The following is an 8,267-nucleotide window of genomic DNA, read 5'->3' on the forward strand; positions in this document are numbered from 1 at the left end:
TTTGACCGAACTTCTGTTGCACATTACTGTTTGTCGTCTACCGAGACATTACAAGAATGCGTATGATACCCAAAACGGCAAAATGCTGACGTACATTACAGCGAGTATCAAATTTTTCTACTTGAAATGAACGATCCTACAGATTAAAATTGAATGACCGCATGAAACGTACACTGGGTACCTGCAAAGATGTATCAGTAATGGTAACGGAAATCGATTAAGCTCAGCATACTCGACGGTTACGAATACTAGAGTACATTTTGTGAAGTATTTCTGTTGAATGGTTGAGACAAGGAACCCATGGCTATCAACGGTTTGTCCAGTGCGATATGATGCTGACTTTTTGAGCATGCGCTGTCTCTCGGGGATGAGAACTGGATTTTAATGATGAACTTAATCACATTAACACCCTATAGCACTTTGTCGATCATAGTAGCACCTGAACAGGAATAACAAAACAAAATTTATATGAGTGATAAGAAAAGAAAGGAATACAGCATTCAGTCGCAATCCCATAGATTTTTTATTGTTCTTGCATGTACAAGTTTCAGCTGTAAATAGCCGTCTACAGTGCATTTGATTTTCCTCCTGCCTCTACACCAACAACGTCGTATGGTGACGTGTACTGCTGGCAGTTCGTTGGATTATAACTCACTCAAATGCACTCTGTATAGCTGAAATCTTGACATGCAAAAATAATAAAATTCCAGTGAGATTGCGAGTGATTGCTGTATTCCCATCCTACCTTATAATAACACACAACGGTTCCATATGGAGTAAAAAAAAATTATGCAGTAGGTCTACATGTTGTACTAACGCTTTTTATCTCTCCTCCAACACTTTCTGGACAATGTGCCTCTAGTAAGTGGAAATCTTACATATGCCCAATTTGACGGGGTGTCTAAACATTTTGTGCGCTGCATTGGTTACCACATTTATGAAAACTTTAGGTAGTTTTGGTACAAGGACATTTTGTATACAGGGTGTTACAAAAAGGTACGGCCAAACTTTCAGGAAACATTCCTCACACACAAATAAAGAAAAGATGTTATGTGGAGATGTGTCCGGAAACGGTTAATTTCCATGTTAGAGCTCATTTTAGTTTCGTCAGTATGTACTGTACTTCCTCGATTCACCGCCAGTTGGACCAATTGAATTAAGGTAATGTTGACTTCGGTGCTTGTGTTGACATGCGACTCATTGCTCTACAGTACTAGCATCAAGCACATCAGTACGTAGCATCAACAGGTCAGTGTTCATCACGAACGTGGTTTTGCAGTCAGTGCAATGTTTACAAATGCAGAGTTGGCAGATGCCCATTTGATGTATGGATTAGCACGGGGCAATAGCCGTGGCGCAGTACGTTTGTATCGAGACAGATTTCCAGAACGAAGGTGTCCCGACAGGAAGACGTTCGAAGCAATTGATCGGCGTCTTAGGGAGCACGGAACATTCCAGCCTGACTCGCGACTGGGGAAGACCTAGAACGACGAGGACACCTGCAATGGACGAGGCAATTCTTCGTGCAGTTGACGATAACCCTAATGTCAGCGTCAGAGAAGTTGCTGCTGTACAAGGTAACGTTGACCACGTCACTGTATGGAGGGTGCTACGGGAGAACCAGTTGTTTTCGTACAATGTACAGCGTGTGCAGGCACTATCAGCAGCTGATTGGCCTCCACGGGTACACTCGTGCGAATGGTTTATCCAACAGTGTGTCAATCCTCATTTCAGTGCAAATGTTCTCTTTACGGATGAGGCTTCATTCCAACGTGATCAAATTGTAAATTTTCACAATCAACATGTGTGGGCTGACGAGAATCCGCACGCAATTGTGCAACCACATCATCAGCACAGATTTTCTGTGAATGTTTGGGCAGGCATTGTTGGTGATGTCTTGATTGGGCCCCATGTTCTTCCACCTACGCTCAGTGGAGCACGTTATCATGATTTCATGCGGGATACTCTACCTGTGCTGCTAGAACATGTGCCTTTACAAGTGCGACACAACATGTGGTTCACGCACGATGGAGCGCCTGCACATTTCAGTCGAAGTGTTCGTACGCTTCTCAACAAAAGATTCGGTGACCGATGGATTGTTAGAAACGGACCAATTCCATGGCCTCCACGCTCTCCTGACCTCAACCCTCTTGACTTTCATTTATGGGGGCATTTGAAGGCTCTTGTCTACGCAACCCAGTATCAAATGTAGAGGCTTTTCGTGCTCGTATTGTGGGCGGCTGTGATACAATACGCCATTCTCCAGGGCTGCATCAGCGCATCAGGGATTCCATGCGATGGAGGACGGATGCATGTATCCTCGCTAACGGAGGACATTTTGAACATTTCCTGTAACAAGGTGTTTGAAGTCACGCTGGTACGTTCTGTTGCTGTGTGTTTCCATTCCATGATTAATGTGATTTGAAGAGAAATAATAAAATGAGCTCTAACATGGGAAGTAAGCGTTTCCGGACACATGTCAACATAAAATATTTTCGTTCTTTGTGTGTGAGGAATGTTTCCTGAAAGTTTGGCCGTACCTTTTTGTAACACCCTGTATATTATACAGGGTGTTCCATTGATAGTGACCGGGCCAAATATGTCACGAAATAGGCATCAAACGAAAAAACTACAAAGAACGAAACTCGTCTAGCTTGAAGGGGGAAACCAGATGGCCCTGTGGTTGGCCCGCTAGAAGGCGCTGCCATAGGTCAATCGGATATCAACTGCGTTTTTTAAAAATAGGAACCCCCATTTTTATTACATATTCGTGTAGTACGTAAAGAAATATGAATGTTTTAGTTGGACCACTATTTTCGCTTTGTGATACATGGCGCTGTAATAGTCATAAACATAAGGCTCACAATTTTAGATGAACAGTTGGTAACAAGTAGGTTTTTTGAAATTAAAATACAGAACGTAGGTACGTTTGAACATTTTATTTCGGTTGTTTCAATGTGATACATGTACCTTTGTGTACATGTACATCAACGTAAGTGCTGCGCAAGTTAGGGAAGTGTTATTGTGAGTAAGAGTCGACTGCTTGCACTTTTTGATTATTTAAATGATCGGTTAACCATAACGATTAATTACTTGTATCATAATAATCGATTAATTGTTATATGATGTAGTTTTTAAGCCTGAAGCATTCCCCTACATTTTTAATGATGAAATGGTTTTTTCTACAAAAAAGAAAGCAGTGCCATCAAACTTATATTGTCTTTTTGTAACTAACAATATTTGCTCAGTTTCTCAACTCCAAATTTCTCAGATGCTCAGACTCTGCATACCTGCAAGCAGGCGTTATTGCAGCAATATATTGCCTCTCAACTGTGAGTTGCCTGCCCGCGGGTGCCTAGGAATCTGTCACGGGTTTTCTATGTACAAGTGCATTTTAAAACCTCAAAAAGTGTGCGTGGGTGGCACTAAGGGTAATATCAAACTGGGGGGCATTAGATGAACCCTTTGCCGTATTATTTATGCATTTGTCCATAATACAGGCCCCATGATAACGCCACAGGAGGGCGCGAAACAGGAAGGCGAAAAAGCATAACAGCCCTTTATTGCTTTGGATCACTGTCAAATTAAGTCGAATGATTTAGTACGGTCCCTAGTGGTTCAACCCTGTATACAAAAGGAAAAATTTCGGTCGCATTGCACTCCAAAGGAGTCAGATCACGTTCAATAAGCGTTCCATCCCCTACATCTCCGTAAAGAAAGATTGTATCATCCGAAGGGGTATCGCCAGGGTGAAAGGTTATCAATATCTTCGTTCTGTTACACATCGCACCGCAGACTGTCGTTTCCGATTGCGAAATTTGCGGGAATCAACACCTCAGAAACGAAACGATCGTGTGGCATTGTTGGCGGAGTGTCCCCTTTAGGGGAAGCTCGGCCGCCACATTCCAGGTGCCACCACATTGGGCGACTCGAGCTTCGGTGATGATAAAATGATAATGAGGACAACACAACAACTAGCCCAGGAGTGGAGAAAATCTCCAACCCGAACGGGTCTCGAACCCACGCCCACAGCATGTTAGACAAACACGTTACGACTCAGCTAAGCAGGCGAACTCAACATTGCAGAGGAAGGGATGGTTTCATTGACGCAAGTGGTTCAAAGGCTCTGAGCACTATAGGACTTAACATATGAGGTCGTCAGCCCCTAGAACTTAGAACTACTTAAAGCTAACTAACCTAACGACACCACACACATCCATGCCCGAGGCAGGATTCGGACCAGCGATCGTAGCAATCTCGCGGTTCCGGACTGAAGGGCCTAGAACGGCTCGGCCACCACGGCCGGCTTCATTGACGCCCTATATGCCACCCTGAGGCCTTTTCGTGCCGATTCTGAGCGGCGATGGGTCTGATATGTTTTTCTCGGCCACTCATATAAGAAAACCGTGTGATCTAAAGGCTTTGTGTCGCGGTTCTAACCTCCACTGCACAGATGTCAAAAGAAAGGGTGAAATATGGGCAAGAGAGGCTGTGACGACCTTCACATTGCGTGATACGTCCACGATGGCATTAAACAGTATTGTGGAGGAATGTCATATCATTAACCCGCCTTACACCTCATACGAATTTCTGAGCACCGATCTTTTTTCCGCATGTGTCAACACCTTACTGTTAGAATCGCAGCAGGGCGCCACAATTTTGCACCATCACAGAGGAAGTTTTTAGGTATGTTATGTGATCGGCGGGACTAAAGGACCTCGAACGTCGTCAGGTGATTGAGTGCCACTTGTGTCATAATTCTGCACGCGAGATTTCCACACTCCTAAACATCCCTATGTCCACTGTATCCGATGTTACAGTGAAATGGAAACGTGAAGGGACACGTACAGCACAAAACTGCAGGCCGACCTCGTCTGTTGACTGACAGAGACCGTCGACAGTTGAAGAGGGTCGTAATGTGTAATAGGCAGACATCTATCCAGACCATCACATTAATTCCAAACTGCATCGGGATCCACTGAATTAATATGACAGTCAGGCGGGAGGTGAGAAAACTTGGATTTCATGGTCGAGCAGCTGCTCATTAGCCACATATCACGCCAGTAAATGCCAAACGACGCCTCTCGTGGTGTAAGGAGCGTAAACATTGGACGACTGAACAGTGGAAAACCGTTGTGTGGAGTGACGAATCACGGTACACAATGTGCCGATCCGATGGCAGGGGGTGGCTACGGGGAATGCCCAGTGAACACCATCTGCCAGCGTGTGTAGCGCCAACAGTAAAATTCGGAGGCGGTGGTGTTATGGTGTGGTCGTGTTTTTCGTGGAGGGGGCTTGCACCCCTTGTTGTTTTGCGTGGCACTATCACAGCACACGCCTAAATTGATGTTTTAATTACCTTCTGGCTACCCACTGTTAAAGAGCAATTTGGGGATGGCGACTGCATCTTTCAACATGATCGAGCACCTTTTCATAAGGCATGGCATGTGGCGGATTGGTCACACGACAATAACATCCTTGTAATGGACTGGCCTGCACAGAGTGCTGACCTGAATCCTATAGAACATTGTAAGAGGTCCGAGCAGATGTAATTTCGATGTATTGCTCATGCGCTGCCTGCGATATGCAAGGTCTCTGACCAGAGAGCAGTGTTGACTGCAGTAGGAACTGTGTAGCTGTAGCAGTTAAGTTGTTGCTAGTCTGGAGTCTGCTCTGGTCTGGTATGGTGTATCGTGTTGGCTGGCCCGGTCGCGGTGCAGCGATGCCGGAGCCTGAGTATTATTGTATAAGGTAAAAAGCAGCCTCGCGCATATGTAGTAATGTTATCACAAGTCGCATGTAAATGTTTTAAAACTCTCGTAATAATAATCTTCCTCATAAAAAGTAACTTTTAACAACCATTCATTTCAATTTAAAGAATTTACTAATTTCTCCCATCCATGATCATCCCGATTATTGCAATAGAAAAATCAGTTGCTCCCTTTCATAAATGACAGGTAGGTCGGCCAGCATTGCACAGAGCTGTGCCGGAAAAATTTATTGTAAGAGCAGATATATCCGGCGACTTCATTGAGGTAAGAATTCTTCCCTTTTTATTCAGAATGGTCTTTCAGGGCCATGACGCAGCACTGTTGTCGTCCAAAATTTACCAGGTTAAATTCACAGTGAATTATTGAAAAGTCATAAGCGAGCGACAATTTAATTGAGATGTTAGTTACATTGTTTTATTACCATGTTACTGAATTTATTTTTTAATTGGGACGTTACACTGAATGTGAAAGACATAATTATAATTTTTACTGTTGAGAGGTTTAGGAATTTTTCTGTTGTGAGGTTACGCTAAATGTGAGTGAATTTTGAGCTTAGATTAAATCAGAACGAATTTTGTGGGGAGATTAAATGTAAATGAATTTTGTGGGGAGGTTACACTGTGAAAGAATTTTGTTTTGAGGTTACACTAAATCAGAATCATTATCCATAATATTTATTTTTATTTAGTGGGGAGGTTACAATATCTGGATGCTTTGTGTCGCGGTTCTAACCGCTGACTTCATGCCAGGCCTCACCAACCAACAGCAATACCTCCCCTCAGTGCAGCACTCTGTGAAGAATGGACTGCCACTTCTCAAGGAACTTTCCAGCATCTGATTGAACGTATGCCTGCGAGAGTGGAAGCTGTCATAAAGGCTAAGGTGGGCCAACACCACATTGCATTCCTGCATTACCGATGGTAGATGCCACGAACTTGTAAGCCAAGTTGTCATCTTCTGACCTTTGTATCTGCACAGTGATTGTACCAACGTGTGAAAACTTATTTTAGCACTTAGCACACAAATGGACAAAACATCAGAACTGTCTTCTCAGGCCCAGGGTGTTCTAAATAAATATGAACTTGGCACTGTAAAGCAGCTAATATCAGGTGTGGATCGTAACAAAAATCATTAGAAATGCTGCTGTCACGTAACTACAATGCATGAATTAATGAAGATGAAAGTTTGGGGTCTATTCTAGAAAGACAAAACAGCTATTCCCTTTTTTATTCTATATATAATTTATCAATTGTGCTTTCAGGGGTCAAGTGATACAAAACAATCATGTTCAATTACTTTTGATACTCAATAATAAAATATTTAACTCTTGGACATATAGAATTGTCGATTAATAAAATCGTTGTCTCTACAAATAATTTTTTTATCATAGGAAAGAATGATTAAAAATCTTTGTCAACTCATTCACATCTTCATTGTTGTAGCTGGTCAATCCAGATAATTGGTGGAGAATAAATTTACTTTTTGTACCAATGAAAAAGATTCTCATGTACTCAATGTGAGGGTAGGTTAGTATATTACCTTTTGATATTCAATGGTCAACGTGTATGGTAGTTGGAGTGAGCAATTCTAGACTCAACATTTACTGTGGTCTAATGCACGATGGTACTTTACCAAGTGGCATCTGCAACGGCATTGTCTCCTTTCTTGATCCCTACTCTGACCTTGACTGAATTCAGTCAGTCTCAACTTTCCAGCATTCCATAGAACATTAATCTTTCCCTAATTGAAATAATGGCTATTGCACACTCGCTAAGGGTTGGAGGGATGTGCACAATTTATTGCCCGCAAAAATTCCTGCAGGAATAACTATCTACCTCTTTGTTATCTGTTGCCATGATACGTGAAACATATCGTCCTCACTTCGCAGAAAGTGAAGCTCTCCATGCCCTCACATATTTCCACACACTTGTGTGGTCCGACGTGAGACGAGAGAGAGATCTAGCCATTTTAGTTTTCAAAATGCTTTAATATAATGTGGATCTCCCCAAAGTGTCGCATCTGCGTTGCCCAGTATGGCTTCAGCCAGTCACCGTCTCGCTAGAGGCGAATTTTATTTTTGTTGCTGGGTCACAGCCTAGCACTGTTAATGATATGCAGCCACTTACCCTTGGTCCTGGCCGTATTTACATTAAAAGGAATAATGTATTGTTCTGGCCACATCCCTTTCTGCTCTGAAGCTCGCCATTCTCTTATTAAATGGGGTTTTCCGATGCCATTAACCACCTGCTAGGTTCGTTTTCAAAATGCGTTTCACTCTAACTTGTTTATTCTGACCCTCTCCATACTGGTAGATATTGTTTTGTTAGCTTTTGGTACATGAGATTAACTGCAATTGCCTTTTGATGATATAATGTAGTTATTATTTTCTGAGGGTGTCATACTGTATCGTACTGTTGTTATGGATCAAGCTTATATAAGGTCCATAAAATCCGGATGCCTTGCAAAGTTTCTGGATACTTTTAATCATGTAGTGTA

This window comes from Schistocerca piceifrons, chromosome 3, assembly GCF_021461385.2.
Source record: "Schistocerca piceifrons isolate TAMUIC-IGC-003096 chromosome 3, iqSchPice1.1, whole genome shotgun sequence".
Taxonomy (NCBI): domain Eukaryota; kingdom Metazoa; phylum Arthropoda; class Insecta; order Orthoptera; family Acrididae; genus Schistocerca; species Schistocerca piceifrons.